Raw genomic sequence first — 23,133 nt, forward strand, 5'->3', positions numbered from 1 at the left:
TATAAAGAAAACAAAAGAGTAAAACTAAATGGGAATCTGAAAACGTTAGAACTGATTTTTAAAAATCACATATTTTGAAGGACACTTCAGCGGACTTGGATTCCTTGTCTGACAGCTCATTGCAATCAGGACCTTGACCGTCACGTGAGCTACTCTGGCCTCCACTGTTTCTTGTGAGAAAACAGCCACTGATCCCTTTATCGCCTGAATATTTTACTGGTTTGTACCAAATCTCTTCCTCCTTTGCACCTAAAACAAAGATCTGGCGTCTCCACAGTCTCTGAGGGGGAGGCGGCAGGAGGGGCCTCACTCAGAGGCTCCAGCTCTGGGTCCCACGAGGCTGCGATGGGGACGAGATGTTGGCGACTCTGAATGGCCGTAATCAGCGTGGAAGGACCTGCCTCAGAGCTCCTGCATGTGGCTCCTGGAGAAAACCCTCAGGTCCTTGTCCTGTGGGCGTCCCCTTAGCTGAGGGTCCACCGTGTGCAGGGAGTCACCCCAGAGAGGGACCAGGAGGGGAGCCCGGGCGGGAAGTCTCAGCCCCTGTGAGCCTGACTCTGTGACGTGGCGCGTCCCTTCTGCTTCATTCTCCTCACGAGGAAGAGCCAGCGAGTCAGACACACTCACGGGGGGAGCTGTCTCCCCTCCTGTGTATCACAGAACTGGTGGAGAATTGAAAACCAACACAGTAGACCTTCTGGACACTCATTATTTCCATTCTGCCCACATGAAAAATAAGCTGCCTCCCACTCAAGGCCCCTAAAGTCTCTCCCATCACAGAAGCAGCGTGATGTCAGCATCTCATCGCGTGACTCAGGACCACGCAGAGGAGGCGCCTTGACAGCTTCTGTCCTGTGAAACCGTCTGTGCTCAGCTCCTCATGGGCTCAGGCAGTTCCCTGCCCCACAAGCCCTTGATGAGGACACTGTGGAGGACAGACACAGGGCAACTTGTAGACCCTATTTGTTATGTTTTTAAAGCAAATTTATTGAGATACAACTTTTAAAAAAAATATTTATTTATTTATTTATACAAGCACTGGGTACAGTGAGAAGTGCAGGAGGGTGAGAGAATTCACCAGAGCCAGATCAGGTTGCAGAACAGGCAGACTGATGAAGTACACTGCTGAGGGGAGCAGCGGGCAGCTGGAGAGGTCTGTGCGCCATGTGGGACCCTCCTCCGGTGGCTGGAGAGCAGCCAGAGATCGAACCGATGCTGCAGAGGCTGCGGGCAGCCTTGCAACCCAGCGCTCAACCGCTGCGCCACCGGGGAGGCCCTACCACACATTTCTTGCCTGGATTTGACTAAAGACAAAAGCACAGTAGAAAGTCATCATGTCATCACCCTTCATGGAAATGAATTGAACTCACCAAAGAGAAAGACAAGGAGTGACTGGTTGTACCAAAAAACAAAACCCAATTTTATGCTGTCTCCAGGAGACAGGATCAAAACAGCCCCACTGCGGGAGACAGGTATAGGCCAGGATGCTTGAGGAACTGCCCAGTGTGGACAGTTCACACCCCCACTGCTGCAGAAACCAAGACAGGATGAGGATTCTGCAGGCGTGATTGTATTTTTTTTTATAATCTTCTTTTTTTTTATTTTTAACTTCACTTTTCACTTGTTAAGACTATTTGCTTTCCCCACCCCCTCAGGTGTAGTCCCCATAGAGTTTCCTTCTCCAAGGCACCCGTGCACCATCACCTCAGTCCCCTGTGCTCCTCCCTCCCTCCCTCTGGTCCTCTGCACACTGGGGATCAGAGAGAGACTGAGACAGGGACACAGAGGAATGGGGCAGGGACAGAGAGGCCAAGAGGGACAGGGACACACACAGAGAGTGAGATGAGGACAGACCAGGAGGGGGAGAGAGAACATCAGAGGGACATACAGAAAGAGAAAGGGAGAGTCAGCCAGTGAGGACAGGGAAGGAGACAGAAGAGGCCTCGCTGGCATCAGTCACTGTTGGAGTGGACACCCCCTGCCTTGGGTGGCCTCGTCCCAGTCAGAACCCAGTCCCAAGTCAATACAACCTCCAGGCAGGTGGGCAGGTGTGTGAGCAGGTTGGGGGCCCTGAGAAATCTGTGGCTGGCACGTGTGCACTGTCTGTGGCCCTGGCACCTTGACTGGGCCCGCAAAGCCCTGTAGGGCACGGCCAGAGAGGAGCAGGGCTGACAGGTACACTGGGTGGGAGGACAGGCACCCCGGGTGGGAGATGTCTCTGCCCCCAGCAGGGCTGGCCAGGCCTGGGTGAGGCGTGTGCAGGTGCCCTTCCCCGGGTGGGACCCTCCAAGTGCTGTGAGCCTGACACCAGCCTCCCCTCCAAGGGCAGCAGAGAGGAGTGGCCCACTCCCCAGGGAGAGGCTCCACACTCTGGAGCTCCTCTGGGCCCATGGGAGACAGGAGCCTGGAGTTGCCGATGCTGCAGGGCCTGCTCCCTGGCAGGGAGGATGAGCCAGGTCAGCAGCCAGAGACCTGGGTCCCCAGGATGTCCCTGGCTGCATGGCTCCATCCAAGGTCTCTGGGAGGCTGTGCTGCTGTCAGTGTTGTGAGATGAGCCTGGTATGGAGGGCCAACAGGAAGTGGCCCAGGTAGCCATGTGGCAGGCCGGGGAGGGGGGGAGCGGGGGGGGCATCTGTCTGAGCAGGAAGTCCAGGTAAGGGGACCCAGGAAGTGACATCACCTCCACGAGATGACAGGGCACACATGACCTCGGAACCCTGGTCCCCAGGCAGTTGGTTCTGAACCAAACCTGACCCAGCTCACTTGCCTGGTGGGCCTGGACCCGGCCCCACGTTTTCTTGCTGTTTGCCCAGGTCTCCCCGCAATGGACCCAAAAAAGGTCCACGAAACTCGTGTCACACTCTGCCGAAAGGCATGAGGAGCCTGTGCGTACGCCTCGGGCCAGCACCAGCACTGCCCCTGAGGTAACTAGGGGGGCCCTGGGACAGGTCAGACAACGCCAGGGCTCTGATGCCCCCACCCCTCCCTTCCCCTGTGAGTGCGGGTGTGCGTGCGGTGAGAGTGAGTGTGTGCGTGCTCCAGGAAGGAGGGTCTGGCCCACCCAGGTGTCTGCTCATGTCTACACCAGAACCAGCCTGGCTGGTGGTGGGACCCAAACCGTCATGGCTGCTCCCTCTTGCCCCAGCTGGTTGCTACCCAGCAGGTGTGTCTGTTTACTCCCAGGAGGTCTTTTGTGTCCAGGAAGGTGAAGAGATCCAGAGAGTGCAATTCCCGGACTGTCCTCCCACAGCCCAGTGTGGGATCTGTCCCAGCACAGAGCCCAGGTTGAAGTGCACCTGCAACTTTGAGATTGGGGCACATGTCCAAAGGAACTGGCTGCAGTGCACGAAATCCCTGGAGGAGCCGTCCGAGGGTGAGTGGCCCAGGCTGGTGCATGGGCCCGGCTGGGCGGGGTAGGGTCAGGTGGACCTTGGGGAGACCACACGGGCTAGATTTGGACCACGAGCAGTCTGACCTGGCATCTGCAACTGCCTCATTTGAGGAACAGAATCCCAAGGGCCCCCTATTTTAGGGTGGTCTCTGCTCAGGGCTGTAGCATGTGGTCTGTTTGAAAAGGCAAGTGGCAATCTGGCGTGTGGCTGTTGGCCTGTCCTCTTGCATTTCTAGCCGCTTCTCAAGGAGCACAGCCGGGCTCCCCTGCAGCCCATGGGACAGGCCAGAGCCCAGCCAAGTTGCTGATTGGAGAGAAGCAGACACCGGGGTTGTCTCTGCTTGTGCTGCAGGATCCCTGCAGGGGCTGGTTCCCCAGGCAGGGCTGCTGCTGCCTTCGCACCCTCACTTGAACCTGCAGGATGTTGGCCAGAGGTGGCTTCCTCCCTCAGGTGTGGTTCGAGCTCAGGACGCTCTTGCATAGGCTGCATTCTCCTGGCCAGGGCCTGGCTGTCCCAGCAGGGGTGGAGTGAGCTCAGCACTGTCCTCATGGGGTGCAGCATCCTGGTCATTGTCTGGTTCCTCCTGCAGCACTCCTCTTATCTCAGAATCCTCAAAGAAGTCTTTGGGATCCTGCGCCAGTCTTGGCTTCCCAGAAGGGGTGGGGTGTGAACTGCCCACACTGGGCAGCTCCTGGAGCATCCTGGCCTCTACCTGTCTCCCGCGGTGGGGCTGGTGTAAACACACCACTGCCAGCATGCCCTGCTGGGGCCTGGCTAGGGCCTGGCTCCCCACAAACAGGTGGTGTGTGCTTATGCCCAGCAGATTGTCCCACAGGTTGCAGGTCCTGGCCTGGTTTCCCCAGCAGGGCTGGTATTAGCTCAGCAGCCTGGGGACATCCTGCTGGAATCTGGGGAGTTTCAGGCTGACTATTCAGGGGTTTAGTGAGCTCAGAGTGCCCAGGAACAGCTACAGTACTCTGGGCATTGTCTGTCTGACCCAGCAGGCCTGCTGGGCTCTCCTGTTGCTCTGGAACAACATATGCAGAGTGTGCTCACCTGATGCCATTCCTCCAGGGTCCCATCCCCTGACCCCTGTCCTGCCTGCCCACCTCTGGTGCTGACTAAGCACCGCTGACCCCAAACCTCTCCTCACCCACCTCTCTAGCCACATGTCCTCGTTTAACTTCTACTATCCCTCCACCCACTGACACCTGGCCCTCCTCTCGTAATTCAAAAATCTTTGTTTCCTAATTGATTTCACGTTTTTTTTCATTTTATTTCCTCCAGGGTTTCTTGTTCATTATAGAAATACTAATAAAGTTTGTTTTGTATCACCCAAATTTTTTCACTCCTTTTGCGTCCAGTTCTGTCATAGTGCTGGCCTCCTTCTTGCTATGGCCTATGCAGAAGATCTACAACTAGTGTAAACCCTTTAGCCAAACCACTCACTGCCCAGGCCCCTCAGGCCCTGATTCCTTCACATGTCTGCTGCCTCTGTTCTGAATTCTACCTGGGCGTTTTACAGAGAAGGAACCAAATAAGTGGTGACCTGGGATCTCCCAAGTACACAATAGAGGTAGTACACATGGTAGGTGTAATGCAAATTTGGTTTGTTGGGCCTCCCTGGTGTCCTAGGGGTGAAGTCTCAGCGCTGCCACCACTGAGGCCTGAATCTAGCCCAGGCCAGGGAGCTGACCCTCCTAGGGCTCAGCAGACTTCTCCTGTCTCACCAGATGCTCCCCTTAGCAGTGTATTTCAGTAAATCTACCTGTTCTGCTTCCCACTCTGTCTCTGCTGAATCCTCTTATCCCTATGCTGAAAGAAAAAAAAAATTGGGGATATTGAATTTTAGTTAAACAGTAGGGTTTTGTAAATGAGCAATATCTATCAAATCAGCCATAGTCATTACATAAGTATAATCAAGAAATCATTATTAATGTCTATATCAGTCCATGTTAGGACATCCATTTATAAGAACATATGTTTTAGGAGGAAGATATTAAGATTAGAGATGTAATGGGATATCCAGGGCTACAATTTCATTAAATAGCCTCACCCAGGAGCACCCAATGAGACAGTGAGGAGTGGCAAGAGCTGCAGGCAGTGCCCTGATGACTTAATTTGAATGGTGGCAATGTTGACCTCCCTCCGTTACGGCTATAAAATAGACTCCTGGCAGTGGTTTGTGACTTTCTGAATGATTCAGTGCTGAGAAGGAGCAAGATGAGAAGATGAACGTCAAAGGAAGTTAGGAAATGAGGCATTTTTGTCCATGGGAGTGGACACAGGGTTTAAGACCTTTGTGTCTCATGTTAGTTCTCACCTCAGAGAGCACCTACCACAGAGAATGTCCCCTTTGTGAGGATAACACTCAGCCTCTCTCGTTGGTCACCCCAGGGCTTATTCAACTGTCCCTGAATGTCATAGAAATCGAGATCAAGGGCGATTTGATCATACCTGAGTCCAGTAGCATGAGTTTCTTCTCATCATGGGTGATTCATCAGTCACTGTCACTCACGAATGCCCAGATTTCCAGTCAAAGAAATCACAGTCAAGCTCTTGCTGTGATAACATCACTTAAGTAGACCAGACAGCTACATGGTAACAGGTGGATTTCTTCACTCAGTTTACCCTGTTATGGAGAGTGATTTGTTCTCAAGAATTGATATCCATTCTGGATGTAAGATTCCCTTCCCTGACTGCCAGCATCTCCATTCAAGAGCCAACAGATTGCCTGATTCACCAGCATAGAGCCTATATAACATTGCCTCTGATAAGGGGCACGTTTTATGGTGAAATAAGTATGACATTGGCAGCATGTCTGCAGGAATCACTGATTCTACCACACAGCATGTCACTTGGAAGTTGACAGCATAATTGAAGGAGGAGAGACATTAAAAACTTTTAACATTTTATCTTGGGCAAAACACTCTGAGATGGTGGAAGGCAGCTTTCAACATGTGTTATACACATTGAAGTAAATGCCAATATATAATCTGTGTTCCAATATTGAGAAAGCATGGATCCTGCAACTAAGAGGTGAAGAAGGATCGGCCACTCTCACCATTACTCCTAATGATGCACTGGAGGAATTTATACTTCTCACCCCACACCTTCACCCTATTAGATTAGAGGCTCTCCAGGGACGTGAGGTGGGAGGTTGGGAGGCATATTTTGTACCAGCAAGGTTCTGCTAGATTTGATGTTATATCTACTGCCTAAGCATTTATATTCCTTGAGCCAGTGAACCATAATGAACTCTATTGTGATCGTTTTCAGAATAATTGACCCTGATTACTATGAGGAGCTAGGGTTGCTGCTGCACAATGGAGTAAGAAAGGAGCACGTGTAGAAACTCTGGAGAACTGGGGCTTCTGGCCAAGTAGAAATACAAACAGGCCATGCAGCAACCATGTCCTGATGGGGGTGAGGGACTCAGCCTCCCACTCTGCAGGGATGAAGAATGTAGGTATGCTCCAGGGAGAGGGGAATCTGGAATGGCTGTGTGGGAAAGAGACAAAGCACATTAATAATGGTGTTGTGACCACGTGCATCTGTGGAGGTTTGGTCCATTAACTGAGTCTTTTGTAGAGCTTGTCACTGGCCACCACATCAAAGACCCTGTGACTGACTGGACTCCACAGAGCGCGTGAAAAGATCTGAGTGGTGTAAGGAGTAGACTGTATTGGACATTTCTCAGGCCTCATGTCTTCTATCCAGTCAGTTCACCTTTTTACTGCTATCGTTTATTGTTTCATAGTAACCAGTTTCATGCAGGTATAACCTTCCACCATCTTAGTCCAGTTGCACCTTATTTGTCAGGGAGATTGAACCCCAGTTGCCCATGGCAGTACCCAGGTCAGTAAAGCTCCCTGGTATCAACTTTTTTTCCACTCCTGCTTTATGCTTCCTGTTCCCATGGTAATGAACCCAAATAAACTATTCGCATGCAAAATCTCAATTTTTTTTTTCTGGCTAAGATATGTGTGTTACTTGGGGAAAATGGAAATGGGGATAAAGCTGCTGATATGGGTGTGGAAAGGTATCCACAGGAAAATTATCATTTATGCTAAATGCTGTTTATGTAAAAACACATAGACATGTAAAGAGGTGCATGCAAAAATGTCACCAAAATATTAATGCTTATTATTATGGTAAGATGACGAGATAATTTTTATTACATTTTTATATTTTAGAAGTTTTATATTTTATAAATGGTTTGAGTTGTTCACAATGAATGTGTGATATTTACATAATATAATTAGAGAAACACAGTAAAAATGGGAGCACAAATAATGAGACAGAGGTGGTATTTCTCACTTTAGACATCTACACATAAAAATCTTTTTTCCTGAAGCCAGAAAGCAAGCCCTTCCCTATAGAAGTAAATAGAAGTTTTACCTTGTCAAAAGAAGTGTCAAGGCATGAGCAGAGCCCACTAGTTGCATAGCAAGGGCTGGACTTCAGTCTGAGCTCCACTGGAACCTCTTGCTATCCTCACACACCATCCTCCAACCTTGCTGAAATCACATAACTCCAACTCCCACTTGGAGAAAAAGAAAAAAAAATGCCCTAAACTCTCAGGCATTTGGTATTGCCACAAAATTCTCACTTATGAGAGATAACAAGAGGAATTAAATTGGCTTATTGTTCCAAAGGCTGATTTGGGCCCTGTGAGGAATGAAGCCGTTTATTCAGAATTTTCTTTCCTCCACTATCCCTCCCTCTGACCCACTGTTTCAAGTCTTTCATTTGTAATTGTCCTTAATATAGTTTGGTTCAGTTCCTAACCAGACCGTGCAGTGGGAAGGAATTGAGACAGTGTTTTTGAGAGGTGGGGAAAGTGATTGAACCCCTTTTATGAATTAGGATTTGAATTTTGGAAAATATAGGCAACTTCCTATTTCTTTTGAAAGATTTATTTATTTATATAAGAACTGGAGTATGGTCAGAGGCTTGGGAGGGTGAAAGAATTCACCAGAGACAGAGTGGGGAGCAGAACAGGCAGACAGACAGAAGACACTGCTGAGGGGAGCAGCGGGAGAGGCAGGAGAGGTCTGCCGTGCCATGTGGGTTTCTCCCTGGGAGGCCGGGAATGGAACCCACACTCCAGAGGCTGCTGACAGCTTCACAGCGCAGTGCTCTGCCCGCTGCACCACCAGGGAGGCCCGCAACTTTCTATTTCAAAGAGTCGGTTATCACAGCCCTCACAGAGGAAATCTTCAGGGTGAAGATTCTAAGTATGAAGGATTTTGAAATGTGTCCTGGAATGAAGAAGGTTGGGAAAATCAGTTCCAAAATCATCAGGTGACAGCAGCTTCAAATATTATTAAATCCTGACTTGAGAACTGAAGAAAATTTCCCACTGGGAAAAAAAAAAAAAGGAATGAAAGTTGATACCTGGCACTTGATTCTACAATCCAGAAGAAAGAAAAAGCAAACTTCCTGCAAATATCAGTTTAGGGACTGAAACACACCAGAGGCGTCGTTTTTCAACATCACGATGGATGTTTTTACCACCCAGTGGCGATTTCACAAACTTATGAACACCCTTTTAAGTTCAATATTCTTTCCTGAAAACCATAACTTATAAGTCAAACTGTCAGGTCATCCCCAAACGCCGGGTTTTCCTTAAACCTCAGGTTCTCACCATCCCCCATTCCACATGGCTCCTTAGAGGGAGCAAAGAATAAAGTTTGGCCTTACCCTAGGCCTTGGCCCTCCTTTACCTTGTCAATAAGTTGTTCTCAAGGCATGGTGCTGTTTTGAGAAGGCAGTGGGTGGGGCGTTCTGAGCTCGGGTGCCTGAATGTCTTAGGAGGCCTGTCTTTGGGATAAATGCCAGGTTTGGGATGAGCTAGCCACCCGGATGGTGGAGGCTTCGATTTTCGTAATATTTTAATGTTATTTAGATATCCAAGCACTCCAGGAAGCTTCTAGGGAGCAGGCAATGTCCTCTTGGGGAGACAATTAAGACACAGAACCTCACTCTGGATGCGGCTCCCCCTTGTGTGCACAGCCCTGTCCCTCTGGGAGCTCCAGGAGAAGCTGGGGAGACCTAATTATATTTCAAGTTCCTTCCCACAAAGGCCCTAGGAGCCCTCAGGATCAAGCACTCCCTGTGCTGGGTCCCGAGCTGTCTGCACACGTGCTGGGGGCTCACTCCCCACATGATCCCCAGGAGGGAAGACATGGCAGGGCAGGTCTCCCTCCCCCGTGACATGAGTCCTCTGCTCACTAGAGGAGGCAGCAGAGGCCCCTGAGGAGACACTCGGGGACTCTCCTTGGGCTGGGCTGTGAGGGAAGGGCCTGCATGGACACCACCACCTTTCCCTGACACTTTCCCTCCAGGGAGGAATTTTTTAAATTCGACTTATCAATAGTAGGACGGCCTGGGCTGGTAGTGAGGCAGCTGTCACTAGGATGACCCAACCTCACTCTGGATGTTTCCAGTGGATGTGACCACACTGAGTTCCCAGACTCCTCAGCTCGGAGACCCTTCCCCACTGCAGCTGCCACAGCAGGGGGGCCCTGGGCTGGTCAGAGCCCTGCATTCCCCGCTGTGTTTCCTGGGCTGGGCTGTTGAGTCTCACTCCCCACAGACATGAATTGCTCTGGGATCATGATATCTGGCAACTTCCAGGGTGTCATGGGTTAAACTGAATAATCCATGTTTGTCTTATTTTCATTTTTGGCTTTTTTTCCTTTTTTTTTTTTTTGTTTGCATCATGAAAACTCAATTCCACACTTTCTCCCTCTCCCAGGTTTTTTTTCTGATTGTGCAGCATTATTACAGCAACAACAAAAATAAAAGAGCATTTACAGTAAAAAATCTTCCTTCTAATCACTTGCGAATACAATAATAATACTTACCTTTCTGTGCTCTCCTCCAGTGTAGCCATGAATACAAGGGGATTCATCCTGAACACTATAGTGGGGAGGGAGGTGCGGGATCCAGCCTGGGTTTATCTGAGATCCTCTCCCTGCTGCACATGGAGGGGTACCTGGGGAGATGGGGGAGGCCAGAATGAGAAAGAAACCTAAGTTCACCCACCTAACGTTACACCTTCCTCCAGGAGCTGAGGGAGACCCTGCTCCATCTCTCCCTCCCTTCCTGGACTGTGGACAAAGGCTCAGCTCAGGAACTGGGGTGACCTGGGCTAATCCTGCCCCTGGGCCAGGCCAGCAGGACACACACTCCTCCTCCCCCTGTGGGGCTCCCTCCTGCTCTGGTCTAGAGAGAAAGTAGGCGCAGCCCATGGTGCTCCTTGACTCTGAGACCAGTGGGTTTTCTATGGTGACTCCAAAGGAGAAAAAAATTGGGGCTTGGGGGAGGGAGCTGTCAAGGTGAAGGTGCCACCATATTGTAGGCGGGCCTGGAGGAGGGTCCTGCCCAGCTCCTTACACCTCAAGCCAACCATGAGGTATTTCTAAACCTCCTCCTCCTCTTCAGGTCCAATGCTTTTTCAGTCCTGCTCAAAAACTGGCCACAACTTAAATAAAATTACACTCAGATTTCCACCTTCTTGATGTGTGTCTGTATGTCATTTATTCACCGAATCCCTGAACACCCTGCACAGTCTCTCAGTCCTGAGACGGCCTCATCGTTCACTGCTGTGCTGGTCCGCGGCAGTGGGGCTGAGCAGGCATGAGAAGCTAAGGAAGAGGAGGAAGACGTGGAGCAAGATGGGGAGAGGAGACTGGAGGAGGCGCATGGAGCAGAGAGACATTCCAAGAAGAAGCCACTCTCGCTCCTCAGGCTTGGACTTGTGCCAGGGAGTTGGGGACATGGAAAGAGACACGTGAAAGAGACAAAGACATGCATGAGAGACTCAAGGGGAGGCTGACAATGGCCGCTGTTATCTTGTTGTGGATTTTGACTTTGCTCTTTTCCTTCCAGACTTGCCTGGCCCCTCCTGCGCCTTTCCCATGGGTCTCTACAGTAGGTGCCTTAGCCTTGTGGCAGGCCTCCGGGCCTCAGTGGGCCTGCTTTGGGCAAGCCTGTTTGGCTGGGCCTTACCCATGGGGGGACAGGTAACTTTGGGTGCTTCACTTGGGAACTATTCTAACTATATTCTTTCTCTTCTCTTTTGCTATTGCACACTCATTGTCTATTGCACGCTAATTTGTATTCATTTTCTTTTCTAATGAAGGTGTTATGCATTAGAGTATGTTTTTTCTTTATGCAGCTGATGACACAACTCATGTCATGTGCGCAGGTTTGAGGGGCCAGGGAACCCCTCATTCTGCTGGCTAACAGGACCAGTCTCCATTCTGACCCACCATGTACCAGAGTTCCCTTTTCTCCACACCCTTCAGTGGGTCATTCTCACAAGTGTAAGGTGGTACCTGGGTAACACTGCCTTAGTCTGGCATTGAAGGTTAACACCATCAGTGATGAGTCAGGTGGACATGATGAGCACTGACGTGTTGAGTGGACAATGGCCCTGCACCCCTGGGGTCTGCTTCCCTAAACCCAGAGTCCCAATAAAAAAAAAAAAAAAACTAAGTTGAGGGACAATAGTCCTGAGCAGTGCTCCTTGATGGAGGCTAACAGTAGAAAATTTAGGGTGGAGGGGTCACATGACCAGAAACTAGAGGTGGGGGTAGAAGTGGTTATTAGCACTTTATTAAACCAACTATAGAAATGAAAATTGCTTCGGGCCAACTGCTATAGCAAGTATCAGGTGCTACAGGAAGTATAAGGAGGCGCAGACCAGAGCTGGGATGTGGGGATGGAGCCGTTGCAGAGACTCGCTGCTCCTGACCAATCAGCCTCGTCACACCATAGAAGTAATTAATTTAATGATATATAACATTCCCACAAAGGAATGAGCCCTCCCAACTAGAACACTACCTCAGGGCCCTTTCTGCCCCGGGAAGACGCAGCTCTGCTCCCAAGGCTCCGCCTGGGGCCTGCAGGCTTCTCCTCACACACCCGCCCTCTCCAGGGGCAGCTCCTCCTGCCTGCTGGTGTCTGCACAAGCATCTTCTTCTTTCTGTGTGTGTGTGTGTGCCCACACGCTACTGAAAGGAGGACTCTGGTGACGCTTTTCTTAGAGGTGACCCAAGAACCCTCATCTGTGACCCCAACACCTCTCCCAAACATCACTCCTCACCAGTGTCAATGTTATAAAAACAAGGAAATCTGAGAAACTGTCATCCAGGCGAACTGGATGGGATTATGGAGCATAAAATGGACAGTAGCAAAGATGGCATTTAGTAATTATGTCAACATAGCTGCATTAGTTGTAAAAAAATAAAAGTATTCATGTAGGATGTTAACAAAATGGAAATGGCGTGGGATAAACAAGACCTGTACTGCCTTTGCAACTTTTCTCTAAATCTAACAGTATTCTTTAAATGTTATTTTTTAAGATAAATTTATTTTTTTATAAAGATTTATTTATGCATACAAGAACAGGGGTGCAGGCGAGAAATGTGGAGGTGAGAGGACTCACCAGAGATAGGGTGGGGAGCTGAACAGGCAGATGTACTGAAATGCACTGCTGAGGGGAGGAGCGGGCGAGGCAGGGGAGGTCTGACGTGCCATATGGGCCGCTCCCTGGCTGGGGATCAAACTCACGCCGTAGTGGCTGCGGAGAGCTTCATACTGCTATGTCTTAGCTCCTTGAGCCGCCAGGGAGGCCCTAAATATTATTTTTTTTTAAAATGCCCTCAATATTGAATAGATTGTAGAAGAAAAAAATTTTCTCTTTTCCGATTCTCCCAGGTATCACCGTCGAGGGACTGGAGAGAAGAGTTCTGGGGAGAAAAGACGGAAACCTCACACATAGCAGGCTCCGGAGTCTCCTCTCCTCTGAGCCCTGCTGCTCTGACTCCTCACAGAGCATCTCATCCCAGAACGCCGCCCTCCAGACCCCCAACTCTGCCCACCTCAGCCCCCCCCCGTCCTGGCGGCTCCACCAAATCCGGAGCAGCGCGGCAGCGCCCCCGTGTGGCCACAGGGCTGAGCACAGGAGCCCAGAGCCGCCCTTTCTCCTGCTCAGCCAGGCCCTCCCCAGGCTCCCTGGGCCCCCAGCGGCAGGACAGGGATCTGCACACAAGGGGGCGCCCAAGTCTGCGTCAGTTTCAGTGTCCTTATTTTTAGTCTGCAGTGGTCTCCAGGACATAATTGGTTCCTAGGTTCTGGGCAAATCCCCAAATATATAGATTGCCTCAGTCTCTTTATATGAAAACTTAGATTCCAGGGTCCCTGTAATTTGTTTCTGCCTCTGCTTCCAAGGACGAAAGCCCCTCCTCCTGGGAATCACCTGACATTCTCCATCCTTTGGATGAGGGGAGGGCCTAGGAGAGCCCCCAGGGCACTGGCTAGGAAGATGGGGAGGCTCCTGGAAAAGAGAGCAGAGGATGGAAATGGGGACTTTAGGGGACAGAGGTGGAAAGGGGTGCAGGGGGAGCCAGAGAGGACCGGGCAGGGAAGGGGCAACACGGGGGACACTGAGGGGGAAGGTCTGTGTGGGTGACATAGGCTCTCACTGGGGAGCTGGAGCGTCTGTCTCCCCTGGGGGATGCAGCAGTGCTGGCCTGTAACTGCCCAGGGAACTGCGCACATCTGGGGCCTTGCCTGTCCTTGCAGGGCTGGTGTCACCCACACATATGTACATGCTGGTGATGGAGAGGACTGTAACAGGGGGACCCCCAAGGGAGGATCTGGATTCGTGCCCCACCCAAGAAGGGTGGAGCTGAGCAGGGAGAGGAAGCTTGAGAGGAGGCTGAGGAGGGAGGAAGCAGGATGGAGCCAGAAGGAGACCTGGGCAAGGCACATGGGACAGAGACACGTGAAGAAGCTGCACTTGCTTCTTGGCCTTGGACTGGGTGACACAGACATGGGTGAGAAATCCATGGAGGTGACAATGGCAGCTTCTATCTTGATTTTGCTCTTTTCCTTCCAGACTTGACAGCCCTGTCCCCCTTTTCTATGGGTCCCGCCAGGAGGTGCTTTAGACTGTGACAGGCTTTCAGGCCCTGCTTGGGCCAACCCTGTTTGGCTGAACATTTACCCACAAGGGGATGGTGACTTTGGTGCTTGATTTGGAAACTTTATTCTTTCATTTGTCTTTGTTGCACACTAACTGTATTAAAAATCCTTTCCATGAAAGGTCTTCCATGTTTTGTCTTGATGCTGCGGATGGCAGGGAGATGGGGGAGATAATAGTTAAGGGGAGTCCCCTTCCTCATCCGGAACATCCCCGTTCAGTTCCCCAATGCTGGGGTGTCTGGGAGATTCAGGGAGCCAAGAGGAGGGCAGAGCAAGGCCTGTGCCTCCCTGGAGGACCAGCCCTTGGGACTGATTCTGGGGCTCCAGGGCCCCACTCCCTGCAGGTGGGTCAGAGTCAACCCTGCTCACAGCCCCAGGCTGCTGACAGTCCCTCTGTGCCGTGATCCTGCAGACACCGCTCTGAGGATAATGTGAAAAAAAATGAACAGCAACATTAAATGGAATTTTAAAACACTAGGAATGATTTTTTTAAATCAGGTTTATTTTGAAGGACACTTCAGGGGATGTGGAATCCTTGTCTGACAGCTCATTGCTATCAAGACCTTGACTGTCACGTGACTTATTCAGTCTCCACTATTTCTTGTAAGAAAACAGACACTGATCACTTTATTGCCTTAATTTTTTTAATAGTTTGTACCAATCACTTCATCCTTTGCACATTAAACAAAGATCTGGCAATTCGCACAGTCTCTGAGGGGGAGGCAGCAGGAGGGGCCTTGCTCAGGGGCTTCTGCTCTGGGTCTCAGGAGGCTGCGATGGGGATGAGATGTTGGTGGATCTGAAGGGCTGTGATCAGTGTGGAAGGATCTTCCCTTCCCCAGCCCTGGGCAGCCAGAGCCCACTCTCTGCCTCTGGGGACAGGCCTGGGAACTTCTCTCTAAATACACCCCTGGTGACTCTTATGGCACAGACTTGCAGTCAGGCATTTGGGGTCCCCAAGCCCAATGCATGCTGTTGCCCAGGAACATACTCCACAGGGTGCTGGGGTCACAGAGGACCACGTGACCCCGCCCTGGAGGTCCTGCAGCCTGGGGTGTGTGAGGAGACAAGGGCTGCAGTAGTTGCCTCGGAGGGGGCCAACACAGAGCCAGGGAGGTTCCTTCCTCAGCAGGAAGGGGACATGGGAGTTGGGTCTCAAAAGCCAGAGGTGGGCACAGGAACAGAAGTGGCTCAGGGAGCTGACTGAAGGCCGGCTACATACCTCAGCAGTTACTTTCTCTGTGTCACCTCGGGGATTCTTCCCCAGCACTCTGTGAATTGGGAATTGATACTATCCTGACACCCCTCCCCCACATTCCCCTTCAGAAACAAGGACATGGAGCCTGAGGGGTTATGGCAGTGTCCAGGTCTGAACCCCAGCTGCCTGGCTAATGTCTGGGCCTCTCGCCTGACACCATCCTGCAAACTGACCAGGGGACCTATGAGGCAGGGACCCTGGAGCCCTCACCACCCTCTCCAGATACCACACATTTCTGGGCTGGATTTGACTAAAGACAAAAGGGCAGTAGTAAGTCATCATGTAGTCACCCTTTATGCAAATGAATTGAACTCACCAAAGAGAAAGACACAGAGTGACTGGTTGTACCAAAAAATAAAACCCAACTTTATGCTGTCTCCAGGGGACTGGATCAAAACAGTTTTTGGGAAAAACACAAGAAAATGGGGCACCCCAAAAATTGCAGGGGCTGCCATATAAGATAAAATAAGCTTCCAGAAAAAAAGGTAACAAGAGACAGAGATGAACATCATACGATTAAGGAATCCTACGTCAGGAAGACATAACACTCATCAATACACATGCACCAAGCAAAGGAGCAGCAAAATACATAAGGCGACTATTAACACATCTGAAAACAGATATTGGCAGCAACACAACAGTGGTAAAGAAATTCAACACTCCACTTTCATCAAGGACACATCACCCTACAGAACTCCGGGAAACTATAACTTTAAGTGAGAAATTAGACCATCTGGGCTGAATAGATATTTATAGGGCGCTATACTCCAAAAAGCTAAATAATATTCTTGTCAGGTGCACCTGGAATAGGCTCCAGAATACATCACTTGTTGGGTCATCTAACAAGTGTCATAAATTCATGATGACTGAAATCATACAAGTATCTCTCTGATCAAAATGGTATCAAACTCAAATCAACCATAAAAAGAAACCAGGGGGAAAAATAACATGTGAAGATTGAACGACACTCTACCAAATCACTCTTGGGTTAAGAAGGAAAACAAGCAAGAAATTTAAAAATACCTTGAGACAAATGACACAGCACAAGCAGCACTAAGAGGGCAATACAGAGCAATACAGGCCACACCTAGAGTCAAGACAGAGCTCAGGTAAAGAATCTAAACAGCTAGAATGAACAAATGAAACCAAGAGACAGTAGAAGGAAAAAAATATTAAAGCAGAAATAAATGACAAAGAAATCAAAGAGAGACAAAAAAATCAATGAAACCAAAATATGGTTCTTTGAAAAAAATAAACAAAACAGACAAATATTTTACTACACTTTCAAGGGGGAAAAAAGGGAAAAAAAACCTAATAGAATAAGAAACAAAAGCGGAGAAGTTACAACAGACACATTAGGATACAAAAGATCATAATACCAAATATCTATATGTCAATAAATTGAATGACCTCAAATAACCTGGAAGAAAGTGACAAATTCTTAGAAGTATACAAACCTTCTGAGACTGAGTCAGGAAGATTCAGAACAAAGCAACTACAAGCAAAGACACTAAAACATGAATCAAAAGTTTCCTGAAAAACAAAGTCCAGGACCAGACATTTTCAGTGACTTCTACAAACTCTTTAAAGATGAACTAACACCTGACTTCTCAACTCTTCAAAAACACAGAGGAAGAGGGAATGCTGCCATCACATCTCATGAGCCCAACATTCCCTTGATACCAAAAGCAGAGAAGGACATCACACAAAAAGAAAGCTAGAGACTAATCCCTGATGAACATAGATGCAAACATCCTCAACAAGACCTTAGCAAACCAAATTCAATTACACATGAAAAAGGATCACACATCATGACAGAGTGGGGTTTATCTCAGCAACACAAGGATGGGTCAACATTTGAAAAAATCAATTAGATTTCTGCTCACACCAGTAAAAATGGCTATTATCAAAAGTCAAGAAATAAATTCTGTGAGGAACAAGGGTTAAAGGACCCTTTGCACTAATGGTTGGATATAATTGGTGCAGCCATTTGGAAAAACAATACGGTGGTTCTCAAGAAAATAAAAAAGAATTGCAATATGATACAGGATTTCCACCTCTGGATATTGACCTAATGAATAAGAAAACACTTATTCAAAACGAGACAGGGCCCCTATTTTCATTGCAGTGCTATTTACAATAGCCAAAATAGGGAACAACCCAAGTTCTAAAGAACAGATGAATGGATTAACAAAATGTGATTTACATACATCATACACACACATAATGGAATAGTACTCAGATACTGCAAAAAGAAGAAATCTGGCCATTTTCAACAATGTGGATAGAATTTCAGGGAATTATGCTATGTCAAATTGAGAAAGACAGAAAACATAGGATTGTACTTATTTGTGGACTATGAAGGGAAAAAAGCAATCAACAACCACAACAAAATGGCAGTGACCAGAGGAGACGGAGGGTAGAGGGAATATCTTGGTGAAGGATTGTGATTGGACTTTTGCTAATGGGTATGTGTGAAATATACAGTTGCCTGATGAGAAGCTCTACACCTCACATCTATGCAGTGTGTAAATTAATGTTACCTCAATTAAAAAAAGAAGAGGAGGGCCTCCCCAGTGGCGCAGCGGTTGAGCCCTGGGTTGCCAAGCTGCCCACAGCCTCTGCAGCACCAATTTGATCCCCGGCTGCTCCCTGGCCACCGGAGGAGGGTCCCACATGGCGCGCAGACCTCTCCTGCTGCCCGCTGCTCCCCTCAGCTGTGTACTTCGTCAGTCTGCCTGCTCTGCTCCCCGCTCTGGCTCTCACCCTCCCATGCTTTTGACTGTACCCAGAGCTTGTATAAATAAATAAATAAATCTTTTAAAAAAAAAAAGAGAGAAGAAGAAGAAAGAAAAAGCTTCACCCAGCCTGCTCCCCAGTCAGGGCCCTTCACCTGATGAGGCCTAGGAAGACAGGACAGGACTGTGCTGTCCTTGGGAGCCCCCTGCACCTCCAAAGAGCCACTTCTCACCCAGCTTGACCTGAGCCCCTCCTCTCTCACCTGGAGACACACAGACTAGTCTCTCCTGCCACCTGGGAGCTGAACCAGGCCCTGGTCTGTTCACAGCCTGGCAGGGGCTCCCCATCCCCACAGTCACCCCCATCCTCACAGGGTGGCCCCTTCTCAGGCCTATGACACCCACTCCTGTGTCCCTCCCTTTCCCTCTGCTCTAGCTGATCCTCATCCCCTCTGCCCTTGCACCCCGGGCACCAGCCAGCCCCCCACAGGATGTTCCTTCCATGGGAACCTCACTCCCGAATATCCCCTTCCCAGGGCTTTGCTTCCATCCCACCTTCTGCACTGACCCCCTTGATGGACACAGCTGCCCCCACACCCCCCTTTCTTGCTGCCCCAACTGCTCCCTGCCTGTCCCTCCTCTCAGCCCCTCTACAGGATGGGGTGGGTTTCTTGTCTTTATTATTCACTGTCTCCTGCATGAAAGCAGCTCTCTGAAGTTAGGGAATGTCTCTGTTTTGTACACAGCACCAAGCACATAACATACAAATATTGGTGGAGTTAAATGAATTAGTAACTGACAAGTGTTTCTTTTCTTTTTAATTTTTTATTTTTTTTATTTTTTACAACATTGTTCATTTTTAAAAAAATATTTGCTCCCCCACCCTCAGGTGTAGTCCCCATAGAATTTCTTTCACCAATGTATCCGTCCACCATCACCACAGACCCCTGTGTTCCTCCCTTCCTCCCTCTGATCCCTCTCCCTCCTCCTCCCCTGCAGGATGTTTCTCATTTATAATTGTCTGTTTTTGCTTTATTGTTTTGTACTGTTATTATTGTTATTGTTTCTTCAGAGAAGTCTGAAGTTAACCTGATTGGTTTTCCCTTATAAGGTATCTGTTTCTTCCCCCTAAGTTAACTGACAAGTGTTTGATACAAATAAATCAAAAGTAAAAAATGAGGGGATAGGTATTTTCACATTTTTGATAGTTCACTTTTTGAAACATCATAACCCCTGACTGAGCAATGGTCATCCCTCCCCCTCTTGTTGCAGCTCAGAGACTGCTCTTAACTGTGTCATTACAATAGTTTTTGGAGAGCACCCCCATCTTTTATATCTATCTATCTATCTATCTATCTATCTATCTATCTATCTATCTACCACATCATTCTACATTTTTGTGGAATATATGCTTTCTCCTCTTGTAACAGGGTAGTGCCCACGGAAAGGAGAAGTTCCAGGTTCCCTGCCCCACCCAAGGTAGGGTGGAGCTGAGCAGGGAGGAGCAGAAGCTGGAGGAGGAAACTGGAGAAGGAAGGAAGCAGGACAGAGAGCCAGAAGGAGACCTGGAAGAGGCATATGGAGCAGAGAAAACTGTGAAAAAACTGTGCTTGCCTTTTGATCGTGGACTGGTTGAAATAGATGTGGGTGACTCATGGGGAGGTGACAACGGTGTTTTTTGTCTTGATTTTGATTTTGCTCTTTTCCTTCCAGACTTGTTTGGTTGTTTCTGATCCTTTTCTGTGGGTCCCCACCAGAAGGTGCCTTAGACTTGGGGCAGGCTTGCAGGCCTTGCTCGAGGCCAATCCTGTTTGGGTGAACTTTTACCCACGAGGGGACGGGTAACTTTAGGTGCTTGATTTAGAAATTATAGTCTTTGTCTTTTCTGTATTGTTTACTAATTGTATTAAAGCTCCTTTCCATTAAAGTCTTATATGTTTTGTGTTGATGAGGCAGATGGTGGAACCTATTTAGAGCAGGCAGGTTTGGGGGTTCTGGGATGCCCCTCTCCCTGCCCTGTAACACTCTCAGGTGTAGTCCCCTTAAAATTCCCACCACCAGTTCACCCACGCACCATCAGCATTGTCCTTTGTGTTCTTCTCTCTTCTGTTTCGATCCCTCTCCCTCCCCTGGGAAGTACCCCAATTTTTCTAGAGCCAGGGTCCCCCCACACAGCCATCATTCCTGAAGGAAGAGCTCCAGACCCCAGGGCCCTACCTACTCGAAAACTATTTTGCCAGGCTAGAAAGGACCAAAGGGCACTCCAAGGACAAGTGGGTACAGGTTTTGTTATTATCACACTAGTGGGCACCAGACAGGAGAGTCTCCCCCTAAGATCTGGGCCACCAACATACACAAAGATTTCCATTTATACTCAGGAATTTCAGCATTCGTTACACTGATAAATTTCACATATTTCATTTTTTTTGTAGTGCACAGGCCATTTGGTAGAGCACAGGGCTGTTTAGACAAAGGGGGGGTGGGGGGTGGTTAGACAAGGATCTGTGCTATGGGAGGGGGAAGGAGCCAGCCACTTGACTCCTTTCTTTTGGAATGAGGCCCAGTTAAGATAGAGACCAGGGCCTCCCCGGTGGCTCAGGCGGTTGAGCGCAGCGCTGTGAAGCTGTCCGCAGCCTCTGCAGTGCCGGTTTGATCCCCGCCAGCCTTGGAGCAACCCACCTGGAGAGCAGACCTCTCCTGGCTCGCCCCCTGCTCCCCTCAGCAGTGTATTTCGTCAGTCTGCCTGTTCTGTTCCGCGCTCTGTCTCTGGTGAATCCTCTCACCCTCCCGCGCATCTGGCCTGTACCCCAGTTCTTGTACAAATAAAATAAAAATCTTAAAAAAAAAAAAGAGTCAAGTCATAAATTGCTCAGAGGGGAACTGGCAAATGCTAAGATGGTAAATGTGCTAATTGTGCCAGGCGGTGTGATGGGCCCTTTTACTGCATCAGTTGTTTCATTGCTTTCCCCTTCACCATCAGTTTCAACATTACTTTGGACAGTTTCCACTTCCACAGAACAGGGAGGACACTGTAGGGTAAATGATTGTCAGGCTTTTCTGCTCTCCCGCCATTAGGATTGATGATGGATCCCTGTGGTCCTGAATGCATGTCTGATGGCGGGCACCTGAGAAGGGTGTGGGCATGCGCAGGTGGGTGCACCTGGGCTGAGACGGGGCTTGTAAGGGCGGTGTCGCAGAATGGAAAACGACCAGAAGTGAGAGAACAAGACCATGAGAGAATGCTGGAGCACCCAGAAAGAGTGAAGATTCTTTTTCTTTTTTTTTTTTTAAAGATTTATTTATTTATGCATACAAGAGCTGGGGTAAGGCCTGCGATGAGGGAAGGGGTGGGGGGTGAGAGGATCCACCAGAGATCCACCAGAGTGGCAGATTGACTGAAATACACTGCTGTGGGGAGCAAAAAAAAAAAAAAAAGTGAAGATTCACCGGGAGCTATGAGGCCTGCCAGCCTCCTGGCCCCCAGGAACATGGCAGGCAGGGGTGTGCCCAATAAGAGCCTGAAAATCCCAATAAAAGCCTGAAAAAGCCACTGAGGGCTCAAGGACTCCTTCACACTTCTGCATGGGTTCATAGAGATCCTACTCTGAGCCATCATGCCCTTCGGTCATCACACTCACGTTTGGACCCCGGGGAGCAGCTGGAGGAGGAGCAGCAGGGAAGGGAGGAGGCAGAGCTGGGACAAGGCTGATGCTATTGTCCCCAAGGAGCACAGAGCTGGGACAAGAGCAGGCGCCATCTCCTCAGGGCTGGGGAGAAACAGGGCAAGAGGCAGCCAGGCCCACACAGAGGAGCAGGGCAGCCAGGAGCTCTGGGCTCAGGGGGGAGAAGGGCCCAGGGACCCCCACCAGCAGGAGCAGGGCCCTTCCTGGTGACTCCTTAGGCCCTGAGACCAAGGACAGACCTGGCTCCTCTCAGGGCTGCTGAGCCTCTGTGCTGCTAGAGACCAAGAGGTTTATTGGAAAAAAACATCCTCCCTTCCCTTCCACCCCGTGGAACCCACACCCCAGACCCACTCTGCTCAAAACACTGGACCCCTCCATTCCCAGCACCTGGTCCCGGCTGCAAACTGCTCTTCCCTCCTCCTCATCACCCAGTGACTTCCCAGGTCAGAGGCCCAGACCCAGGCCCCCCATGAAGGACAGGCCAGCACCTGCTTGTGGTCCTATGCCCCTCAGTGTGAGCAGGTGTCATGGAGAAGCATCAGGACACACAATATTGTCCCCAAGGAGTTGGGGTCCCCCCCACAGGCCCCTATTCTATTTTGCTCTGTCTGCTCCTTTAGTTTACCTGAAGGTCAGTCCCTCCCCAGCCCTGACCTGCCAGGGCTGAAGACAAGGTCCTGCCTCAAACAGCAGGAACCTGGTCAGATCCCCACTGAGGGCTTATTCCTCCTCCTGGGGGATTCCTGTCTCTGGGTGAGGATCCAGTGGAGGCAGAGCAATAGAGAAGGGAAATGAGTCCTGATCAGAGAAAACACCCTCAATCAGCAGGCAGAATGAGGGGCACCCTGGGACACCCAAATCTGTATGCTCCAAATGGCTTCTGCCATCTGCCTCATAAAGGCAGAGCACACTCTGAGTGTGAAAGAACACACCAGAGGAGCGCCAGAGGGGAAGGGAAGATGGTGTTACAGGGCAGGGAGACGGGCACCCTGACCCCGCTAACCTGCCTGCTCTATATAGGTTCTGCCATGCGCCCATCAACACAAAACATATGAGACTTT

The 23,133-nt window shown here is 49.6% G+C and overlaps 1 long non-coding RNA gene across 1 annotated transcript; it reads left to right on the forward strand.

The window, feature by feature from the left end:
- Positions 1 to 2,691: 2,691 nt before the first annotated feature.
- Positions 2,692 to 13,264, forward strand: LOC129146305 (uncharacterized). Its single transcript, XR_008552867.1, has 3 exons — positions 2,692 to 2,924; positions 3,184 to 3,373; positions 13,125 to 13,264. It is a non-coding gene; the product is annotated as an uncharacterized LOC129146305 (long non-coding RNA).
- Positions 13,265 to 23,133: the final 9,869 nt, after the last annotated feature.

Source organism: Talpa occidentalis, unplaced genomic scaffold, assembly GCF_014898055.3.
Source record: "Talpa occidentalis isolate TD23 unplaced genomic scaffold, MPIMG_talOcc4v2.1 talOcc4.2, whole genome shotgun sequence".
Lineage (NCBI taxonomy): Eukaryota > Metazoa > Chordata > Mammalia > Eulipotyphla > Talpidae > Talpa > Talpa occidentalis.